Genomic DNA, 11,745 nt, shown 5'->3' with positions numbered 1-11,745 from the left:
TTTTATTGGCCAGTGTAAAGCTGGTGGGTTGTTACAGTATGACTGCGATGAATGACTCATGGTCCTGGAGTATACAGTCCACAGCTGCGACATCATGGACCATCTTGAAAACTTCGACATACTGTGAGGCCCAACATGCATTCCACATGAAGCAATCCTGTGTATTGCAACTAGCTATTGCCATCCGAGACCTACCCAGGGAATAGATAAGCATTCATGGCAAACCATGGAGAAAGCGGGTTGTGCAAAATATTTTGGAGTTCCAATAGGAGGCTCAGCTGGAATTAAATCGCCACAGCAGCTTAAAAAGGTTATACTTTAACCAAAGACTCTCTCCAGACGAAGATACGAGTATCATAAAGTTCAGGTGTTTTGCTACTCCATGCCGCTCAGGACTGTCATGGAATATGCATGCATCATCTGGGATCCATTCACCCAGGTGAAACATCATGAAGTTTGGAATGATCCAGAGAAGATATGCACTCTTTAGCTGCAATGACCATCATAATATGCAAAACAAGCAGTGTTACAGCCACACAAAACTACAATGGCAATCCCTGTAAGAAAGTACAGCACAGGCAAATTCAGCGATGATGTTCTGCATCAAGAACCCCACAATATCCACTCCGCAGGAAGTTGTGGCTCTATTGCTGCATTCTTCAAAAAGGGCCAATGACCAAAAATGTCAGGCATCATTTGCAAGAACACAAAGTAGGCCTAACTGCCAAAAAAGGTGGCGGCTACTCTCGGCCACTGTCTCTTGTATCTCTTTGAAACACTTCAGGAGAGAGACACTCAATATTCAGCTCTGTTATTAAAGATACATATGTCTCTCTTTTTGTTTTTGCATTTGTTTGTTGTTTTTTGCTTCATATAGCTCTTTGGATACCTTCTTTAACCAATTAAGAAAAGGCTCCATGGCAGATTACAAGATTACACAGTATAATGAAGAAGAAGAAGAAGAAGAAGAAGAAGAAGGAAAATAGGAAACGAGATCTGCTGTCAATGATGCAGAGCCGATACCAATCAGTTCCATACAATGGCAGATCTTAGTCGGCACTGCAAAGGTTTAGATGTCTCTCTCTGTTAACAAAGGATATTCTTAAGCTCCAAGTAAGTACATGGGGTGGTTTACATTGTCTGGGCATAGAGGGTTGGGTTGGGTATATGAGGATATGATGCTTTGTTATAACAATTAGGTCTGAGATATCTGTTTTTAATGTTTGTTTTGACCATCCCGCATGGATCTCCAACGAAAAGGAATGATAATGTGTTAGACCCAGCCGCCACCGTGTTTTTTCAATAGATTTTGATATTACAGTGTAGTTGAGAAAAAAGTAACCGCTCATTGTCCTAGATGGAAGTCAAAATTGAACTGTGTGTGGAATACTCTGAATACAATTTTGGACACACACACACACACACAATGCATTTTTTTTAAATATCATTATTATTTCATAAGCAGCTGGCCATTACAAACCAATGAGACCAGACATCAATATTCTTACATTTTGATGCATATCTTTCAATATCCTCCAGAGGTCAGAGGATCATCGCTAATGTTCATGTGAAATGAGTACACGCCTTTTGAATTGCTCACTTTTATTGCTATAGAAATACACAATATGTGCATCATGTCAATCATTAAATATTGTATCAGTTTCATTTTCAGTCTTTGATTATTTTTTCTATGTACAAGTAAAATCGTGGCAAAGTAAACAACTTTCACATCAAAATAAAAACGAGAATACTAAAAAAGAAATAGATGTAATAACGTGCAAGGCAAATACCAGGCCTACATCATCTTAAGGTATACAGGTGAAGGAAATCACCTTATTGATAAACAATTTATTTGACTGGGATAGCGACCAATGAACAATATTGTTTCTTAAAACTCTCTCTTCTTATCAACAAGTGGAATAAAACACATGTACATATCCATACCGGAGCATCAGTTTGGAGGAGGGGTGGGGTGGTGGCAGGGATAGTTGACCCCCAACCCATTAAATTCTGAGATGTGGACTATGTTTTGTTGTTGTTAGTTTTTGTTGTTGTTTTTTGTTTTTGCTTTTTAGACAGAAAACTGCCCAAGTTTTTCACTTTAAGTGTGCATCGGATTGTTAAAATTTAATTCTGAAATGCAAAATCTCCCTTCTGTGAGAGGGGATATCTCCTTTCAATAGACTCCTTCCCCCTGCTTGGTTCCTTCCACAGATATAACATACTTTGGGGAATGATAACTTCCCTTATTCTATGAAAAATGTTTTTAAGAGATATTTTTCTTTGAATTCCAAAGATGAAAAGGCTTTCCTATATATGCACGATTGTTCATTTTGGAGGGCAAGAGGCATTTGCCCCGCCTCCCGAGAAAATATGGGAGGGGGAATGGTGGGGACATAGAACTTTGCCTCCAAGTATTTCCTGAGATGGAGATTTTTTTTTCTTCACTTTTTTGACAGAAAATGAATTGTCACTGAACATTTCAGCTATAGTATGCACCAGATTAAAAGGCAGAATCTCCTTTGCATACCCCCTCCCCCACACTATCTTTCGTTATGTCCCCTTCCATATACGCTCAGTGCTTTTGTCCCATTTTTGTTCTATATCATCACAAAGTATGTACTAGATCTTTAATTTCAGTTCCGACATATTAAAGAAAATCCTTCTTGTTGGAGGGGGTAGTGTATCTTTCAATTAACAATCCCTCCTCGGTTTCTACCCTTAGATTTGGTACATTCCTTTTACTGATAATTTCCCAAATATTCCATCATAAATGTGTATACTAGATTTTTTTTTTTTACATTTCTATTCTTACTGCAAAGGCTCCCTCGCATGGGAAGGATTTGGGGACAGCCCCTTTCATACCCTCCTCTCTCTGTATCAACCTCTCCTCCATGCATTGATTATGGCTACACATTTGGGTATGGACTTTTTTTTTCAAAATGGTAGTTCAACCAAGAGTGGCAAGAGATCATTGAATTGCAAACAAAAGAATGCAAAAGCTCCATAATGTGGGAGGGGGATACCTCCACCCACATCCTTCTGTCGATTGGTCTCCCTCCATAGATGGCTGACTTACTACACCTTTTTGATACAAATTTCGAGGTATTCCTTCAAAAGTGCCTGTGTGCCAGGTCGTTGAATCTCATTTCTCAAAATACAAGAGCTCTCTCGAATGGGAGTCGAATACCCTACCCTCGCCAACGCTGCGCTTGCTGGGTTCCCATCCATATAGACTTGGTACACCTTGGTGATCCATAATTTTCCAAATATTCCCCAAACGTATGCATCAGATTCTTTAAAAAAACAAACAAAAAACTTCGTCTTTGGGAGGGAGGTAGGTGAGATGCGCCCACACCCCATCAACTTCCATATAAGTGATGACGCACACATTAAACAAGAGCTACACTCAATCACTGATTTCAGGTCTAAACCTGCAAAAATCCAATCCCCAACCCACATCCTCCCCCTCCCCCTCCGCTTCATTCCTTTGCACCATGAACTTATGTTTTTACATATTTTCCAAGTTACCCCCCCCCCCCACGTGAAAACAGATCGACACCCCTTGCTCTGTGCACATACCCGACTTAGATAATTACCTGAAAAGTTCTGCGGAATGAGTAGCCACTTTTTTGGTAACAGAAATGCATGGTTTGTAAGCCCTATTAACTATTAACTATCGCAATATCAATATTAACATCCTCACATTTCATTCCAGGTATTTGACCTTGTGTGATTTTCATAGGTGAACGGTAATGGCTCGTTAATAAGCAGGGCCTAAGAGTGCTCTCTAGAACATCATCATGTTTACCATTGATGATGCCAAACTATTCTGATACTTTGAGGTCATTGACCTCTCGAGATCATCAGAGGTCAAAGGCAGAAACTCGTCTGTGTGCCTTGGAATATGAAGACGATGTCATTGTACACAGATATGCTTGTTTTGTACATCTCAATATTCTGATATTCTGAGGTCATTGACCTCTCAAGGTCATCAGAGGTCAAAGGTTGAAACCTGTCTGCTCTTTAGAATATGAAGACAATTTCATTGTAAGACAGATATGCTTGTTTTGTACATCTTAACAATGGTTACCATTAACCAATGACATCACAGATCAATATAATATTTTGAGGTCATTGACCTCCAAAGGTCATGAGAGGTCAAAGGTTAAAACCTGTCAATGCTCTGTGGAATCAGAAAATGGTTTCCCTGAAGTATAGATGCATGTTTAGTGAATCATAACCACATATATCATTCACAAATGTCGAAAAAACATCGACATTTTCATATTTAAAGTTCATTGACCTCTGGAGGTCATCAGAGGTCAAAGGTAAAAACCTGTCAGTGCTCTGTTGAATCTGGAAATGATCTCTCTGTGGTATAAATGCATGTTTAGTGCAACATAACCACATATATCATTCGCAAATGTCTAAAAACATCGATTTTTGTGATATCTAAAGTACATTGACCTCTGGAGGTCATCAGAGGTCAAATCAGAGTTACCTCCCGATCTTGAAATAAATCTTATGGTATGTACTAACACTGGTGAAAGTTTCATGCTTTAGTCAAATTTTGCACAATTCACGTGATTTTGAGGGCTTAACTGCTCTACTAAAAACCATCATTTATTTTCAACATCTCACCTTTTAGAAGGAAATACGTGGGAATTTCCGGTTTTAATTGGCGGCCTTTTTGGCGGCCATCTTGAATATCTCTAAAACTTCATGGATGCAAGAATTCCATCATCCAGATTCGGATTCAGCACCCTCGAAATAGGGTAAAACCATCAATTATTTTAAATTTCTCAACATTTTGAAAGAAATACGAGGGAATATCCGGTTTTAATTGGCGGCCATTTTGGCGGCCATCTTGAATATCTCTAAAACTTCATGGATGCAAGAGTTGCATCATCCAGATTCGGATTCAGCACCATCGAAATAGGGTAAAACCATCAATTGTTTTTAATTTCTCAACATTTAGAAGGAAATACATGGGAATTTCCGGTTTTAATTGGCGGCCATTTTGGCGGCCATCTTGAATATCTCAAAAACTCCATGGATGCAAGAGTTGCATCATCCAGATTCGGATTCAGCACCTTTCAAATAGGGAGAATCATCAATTCTTTTCAATTTTACACCATTTAGAAAGAAATACGTGGGACTTTTCGGTTTTGGCGGCCATTTTGGCAGCCATCTTGAATATCTCAAAACCCTCAAGGATGCAAGAGTTTGCATCATCCGGATTCGGATTCAGCACCCCCGAAATAGGGTAAAAACCATCAAAAAAAACATTGGGTGGACGGTAAAAACAAGGTTCAGCCTCTGGCACCCAGACTATTTGTACACATTTGGTATCTCTGCTATTGTACACTGCATCTGACTTGTACCTCGCTCGGGTGATCACGCAACACTCAAGAAGTCTGTGCCGCGGACATTGTTTTTCATTGTTTTCTTTTTTCTTTTTCTTTTTACTTTTTTGGCGTTTTATATTTCTCCAATTCAGAAATTGTCTTTCCTTTAATTACATACCCAAGTAAGAAAATAATCTCACATCCGCATCTGGGAATCTACACCCTACAAGCAATGCTTTCTATGTAGATTCCTCATATTTCACATGTTTTTATTGTCTTACAAGCTGTACGTGACAATTCATCCAGGCTTTTGTATTGTGATGTTTTATGTTTTATGTATTTGTTGAAATGTGGGAATATGGAACAATAAAAAACAAACAAAAACAAAAACAATTAACGTCCACCTTCTGTTGCGTTATACATCATATATTAAAGTTTCTTTAAGAATCCGTCCTCAAACTAAAAATCCCTGTCTGGCGACTTTTTTGTTGGTTTTTTGTGATGCAGGGTCCACAAATGGACTCTCCTAGCCTATACAAATACTGAAAACAAAAAGTGTGATTAAAAAGGAGGGTCTGAAGTATAGAACTGTACAGGGGTCTATTCAAGCTCTTCCAATCAGGCCCTTACCAGGATGGGCACAGTAAAGGTTGGTTTTTCCTCTTGCTGCTTCGGGAACCATGACGTCATACTGAGGATGGTCTCGTGGGACGTATTTGGGAGTTAACTTGAGGAAACCCCCCGTTTGTCCGAGAACATCTCGGGACAAAGATTTTCAAAGGCTAATGCCGCATTTTGACACTTGTCTTCTCCAGGTTTTGCGCAGCAATCTGCATTATGGGGAAGGAATGAGTGCACGGTAACACTGGCGAGTCGCCCTTCAGTTGTTATGGAATATTGACATTATATTACATTTATTAAAAGTCACCACACAAAAGTTAAAGGGTGTGTACAGTTCTGGTTGAGGTGAGGATTTAGTTTTTAGTGTTTTGCGAGATATTCAGAAACCACTCTATGGGATGCCAAAGAGCACGCAATTCTAAGGGGTATCTAAAGTTTATTTGATGAAAATCGGTTTTGTTCTGGCTGAGACATCCAAAAACAAGGTGAAACAAAGAGATCCTAATAAAAGACGTGGCCTGTTATCTTTTATTATTATCACTATTTTTGATATCTCAACCATTTGAAAACCAATTTTCATCAAATAAACGTTGAATCCTTCTTAAAATTACATACTCTTTCATATTTCATAAGAGGTTTCTCATTATCTCACTTTAGGAATGTTCAAAACATGAATCCGCCCTCAACCAGTACTGTACAGTCCCTTTAAAACAAGATCTTCAGTGGTGTCATTGATATTCATTACTTGGCATAAAAATCTTTACTTCTTAACAAACAAACAAAAATACATTTCCAAAATCAGCAACTCAAAGGAAGGGTAAGAGTGATGAGAGAGAGAGAGAGGGGAAGAGGAGAGCTTGCCTCTGTGTCTGTGCTTATGCATTGTATTTTTTTTCTCAGGCTGAGACTATTCTAATTTTTATGACTAAAATTGCATTTACATTATTATTGATAATAATAATAACAATAATGATAATAATAATAATACTATTGATAATATCAATGAGAAAACATAATAAGTATGATAACAATATTGATAATGATAATGATAATAAGAAGTATAATGACTTGTTTATGAAGGGTAGACTTTTCAGTGTTGCCACTGCTCTACCAGAGGGCCCTGTCATTATTATTACCCCAGCGTTCCAGGTACAAATTCATGCGCCTGGGTGGAGAGGGGCATATCCATAACTGGGTAAAAACATCCACTAGGCTATAGCACCTCTACATATTTGTCTTTTTTTAAAAATCTACATAACAGTTACAATACCCACCTTTCTGAAATGCAAGTAGATATATGACCATTTGGATTGGAAGTCGTTTAAACAACTGCATCTCGGATAGTGATGTATCCTTTGCTTCTGGGTTGGAAGGGAGAAAAGACATTTTCACCGCGTCACGTATCTTTAAACACAAACTGTTGGAAAATTTGGAAAATTGTTAAAAAACCTACGAGCAATAACAAAAACCATAAGGGGTATCTAGTCAATTGTAAAGACACGCACTCACACACACACACACACACACACACACACACACACACACACACATTTATACGTTAGGAAAACCTGATATGACTCGATTTATTTAGGATACTATACAAGATATTTCACACACGCGCAATTATTAATTCTTTGAATCTATGAGATGGACAATTACATATCAATCGTCATGAAACACTCAGGTACTATACCGCACTCTATCCATGCTTAAATAGCGTGACTCACGAAGAGGTGAACATTTGTGAACGTTGCGAACTTTAGAGAATAGCTGTTCTGTTTGTTTATTTGCTTGTTTGTTTGTTTGTTGATTTTTTTAGGGTTCGTAAACAGTTGCTCAAAAAAAAAAAAAGCAAAACTGTTTAAGTCCAAATGCAACAAACACTTCCTGTAATGACAGTTTGATATGTTGTCTTCATGTGTTCACAAGATACAAAATAACAACAAGAATCCACATGACAATTGCAAAACGAGTACTTTTGCATACATACACAATAAACCCGTTCATTAAACAATATATCTTACGATCTTGTTTGAAACCTTTCAGATGTATTATTTATGATTTACGTCAGTATTTTCTGGGGGCAAATCGTTTGTTGTATAGGGCCCTATTATTTTTTTTCTCTCTCTCTTTCCTTTTCTTTAAAACACAGCAACAACAGCAAACCATGACATCGAATCGGCCTCTGTTTTGGTATTCAGTAGGCTTTAAACACACAAGCTCTCATTGGAATATACTTCCGACATCGTTCACAAAGAGTAAGTAGTAACTTCAACGTTGCAGAAAGTCTGCTAAAGATTCAATAATATCTGATTTGAAAACAAAACAAAACGAATGAGAGATCAAGGAAAAATTCACAATTTCTTACCCTCCGTTCCACGTGAATCCTGGTTCTGCAGTGCTTCGCTATACTTTGTTGCCTGTTTTAGAGCGTAATAAACACCACGCGTTTCAAATGTTATCCAGCAAATTTAATATTGACTAATCCTCCCTGCAAAGCCGCATTACAACCTGCAGATCTTTAGAGTGCAAAATGTAGCCGCCAAATGGCTCCTGAAGTAGTATTCAGTCGCAAGGACGTGGAACAGATTTGAAAAAAAAAATGATTTTGCTTTTGCGTTGCAATCAGAGCGTTCGAATGTGTGCATTAAGCGGGGTTCCCACTATCGTCCGATCTATTGCGAACGCCACGATTGGACATTCGTAACTGATCGTGGAAAATTTGTTGAACTCGTCTGAAATTTCACGTTTAGATACGAGGTTATGCGAGTCAATACGTGTTGGTACGCTTAGCTGCGATATGGTCACGATTGGTCTATTTCAAGCGATACGATCTGTCACGATCTGGTCTGCCGTTCAAATACGATCCGACAGGATTGCCCTGATTGAGTTCACGATTGGTACCGATCTAACATGACCACTACGATAAGGATCCCCGATCTGGTACGTGCAGCAACGTACTGATACGTTCTAATACGAATACCGCGAACCAATACGGGCTGCTGAGATAAGATACGATATCTTTTACGATCGGGATCAGAAGCGACCCCCATTTAAGGCGCGATTGGACCCGAATGGGAATATTATAGTCCGGCTGACGATGGATTTCATTGTTTCCCTTAGATTATGAAGAGTGATTAGGCCTATTAATTTTATCCACAGCCATTGATGATGGCAAGGCTTGACAAGTTGACGATGATGACAACGTAACCTTTGCAGTATTGCTAATGACGATTATGTTATCAGAGAGAAAGCAGCACCCAGGCCAGCCATAACCTCAGATATTCCCTCGTCTAATAGTAAACGTAAAGAAATTAATAGATTATTAAATCGACATGGTCACCCTCCCCCTTCACAAAAAAAAAGAAAGAAATGAAATAACGAACCCAAATGTATAAGATCAGATGATTGCCCCTCTTCCCCAGGCAAAAAAAAAAAAAAAAAAAAAAAAAAACCACGGCAAGATAAAATGACCTTTCTCTCCAATACATGAAGAAAATAATTATATGATGAAATGGAAGCTAGGAAAGAGGATGGGATCATTTTAAATGTTATGTAACATAATATTATGTGTTATATAAGCTCGATATAAGAAAGTTTGCCGAATGGATAGTATTCCTTGTGTTCGATTTCATATTCGCAAAGTGTATGTATCATATGCCTTTTTATTTCAAAATGTCGTTATCTCATTGGTTATTAAAAGTTTGGTTTATTCGGCTTGATTTTAATAGTGTTTTACTTCACAATGTTTAACATAACTGATACACACACACAACAGTAAAGTGACTCCCTAAACAAAATGATGTCGCTTTTAAACAAAAAAGGAGGTTTACGCAAAATTATTTCGTAGGGGTATACTGCTACACTTATTGAATAACTAACTGTGAAAAATAATAAGAGTGATCTTCATTGTCATAATCATACGAGAGATCTCACATCCACGACAATGGTCACTTTTACATTTGCAGTAATAATGAGAGTTGAAAATAACAATTTTCCTCTAAAATTATGCTCTACAAAACATACAAAAAAAAGACATTGAAAAGTGTCAAAATAGATGTAAAGGGGTCAAACGATGGTTGATGAAACAACAACTCTTAATTACTATGTACAATACACAAACAGCAGGATACTGCACCTCCAAAAAGAAATACTCTGTAATATATTTTTAAAAATTCACCATTTGCCTTTGATATGTACCCATTCAAGCACGATTCATTAAAGTATTCTCATCTTTGTACTGACGTTAGTCAATACGTGCAGACATACAATTGCCATTTTATTTTTGCTCATTTTTTTGTTTTCGTTACAAAAGTTATCCCATATCCTGTTTTGTGTGTCTGTATAATGGTAATAGCAACTCATTAATGAAAACATCATTAACATAATGTATGAAAACATCTAAAAATCTGTAATACATCTTCCATTTTATGAAACCATTAAAAAAATGATTTTGATAATGTACCTTAAAAATTACGACAATTAAACCCCACACCGTCATACAATTTACCGTTTGGAAATAATAATCTAAAGATGCAGGCTACCACCTATCAGAATACAAAATAAATCAATTTATGTGTAAAATAAGGGCAAATGGGCAAAAAATAATAATAATAATAATAAGCGGAAGTGAAGTGACAAAGTCGATCCCGATCAACACGATTTAGAAGCACGATTAGAAGAGATTCGCTGCGTCTGGATACGATCCTAGACGATCTGATGCGATGATCACGATCAAAAACTAATCGTGTTAATCGTAGAAAATTTTTGAACCGTCCAAAATTTTCCTACGATTAACGCGATTGCCACGATTGACCTTGAGATCTGATACAATCTGATAAGACCATCACGCTTGCTGCACGATTAAGACCACGATTTCAATCGTGGCGCCAATCGTGATAGTGGGAACCCCGCTTTACATGTCCATTCATTATGAACAATTTCAGCTATTTCTAATAACGCGAAGTCGTAACCTGCCCTACTTTTGCAAAAGGGAGCCAGTGACATCGAGTAAAAATGCTACAAAAGAAGCAAACATGTTTTTTGGGGGGATATGCCCTTCAAAATTTAAATTTGTGATGAGAAATAATGTTGGCATTCGTGCAAGTCATATTTTGATGCATTTATGACGATTCGAAGAATTTTAATATTCCCATAGAAACTCTTTATAATGTAACTTGCTTCCTTTTGCCAGAGTATTACAGATTTGTAGCAAACATGAAAAATCTGGCAAAAGGAAGCATATATATGACAATCATATCATGAATATGTTATTTGCTTTCTGTTGCCAAAGTTTTATTGATTTGTAGCAAACATAAAAAGTCGGCAAAATGAAGCAAATGACAATTATATCTTAAGGATGTCACTTTCGTCCTCTTGCCGAAGTATTCTAGATTGTGCCAAAATATGAATAATTTGTCAAAAGGAAGCAAGTGACAATGATATCATGAGGTTATGACTTGCTTCCTTTTGCCAAAGTATTTCAGATTTGTATCAAACTTGAAAAATTGTCAAAAGGAAGCAAGTGACAATCACATTATATGGATGGTACTAACTACCTTTTGCCCATGTAGTTTATATTTTGTCTCAATACAAATTATTTGGCAAAGGAAAGCACGAGACAATCATATCATGAGGTTGGAACTTGCTTCTTTTTGCCATTTTTTCATGTAATTTTGTGCACTTGTTTCCTTTTGCCACTCGAATTTCTTAGAAATGGGCCACAATTGTAACTTTTTGATTTTTCACTTCAATAGAGCATGCCTCAATTATT

The sequence above is a fragment of the Diadema antillarum genome, unplaced genomic scaffold (assembly GCF_040938485.1).
Source record: "Diadema antillarum isolate AM-2024a unplaced genomic scaffold, OU_Dant_1.0 scf00000014, whole genome shotgun sequence".
Taxonomy (NCBI): Eukaryota; Metazoa; Echinodermata; class Echinoidea; order Diadematoida; family Diadematidae; genus Diadema; species Diadema antillarum.
This window is presented reverse-complemented; position numbering follows the sequence as displayed.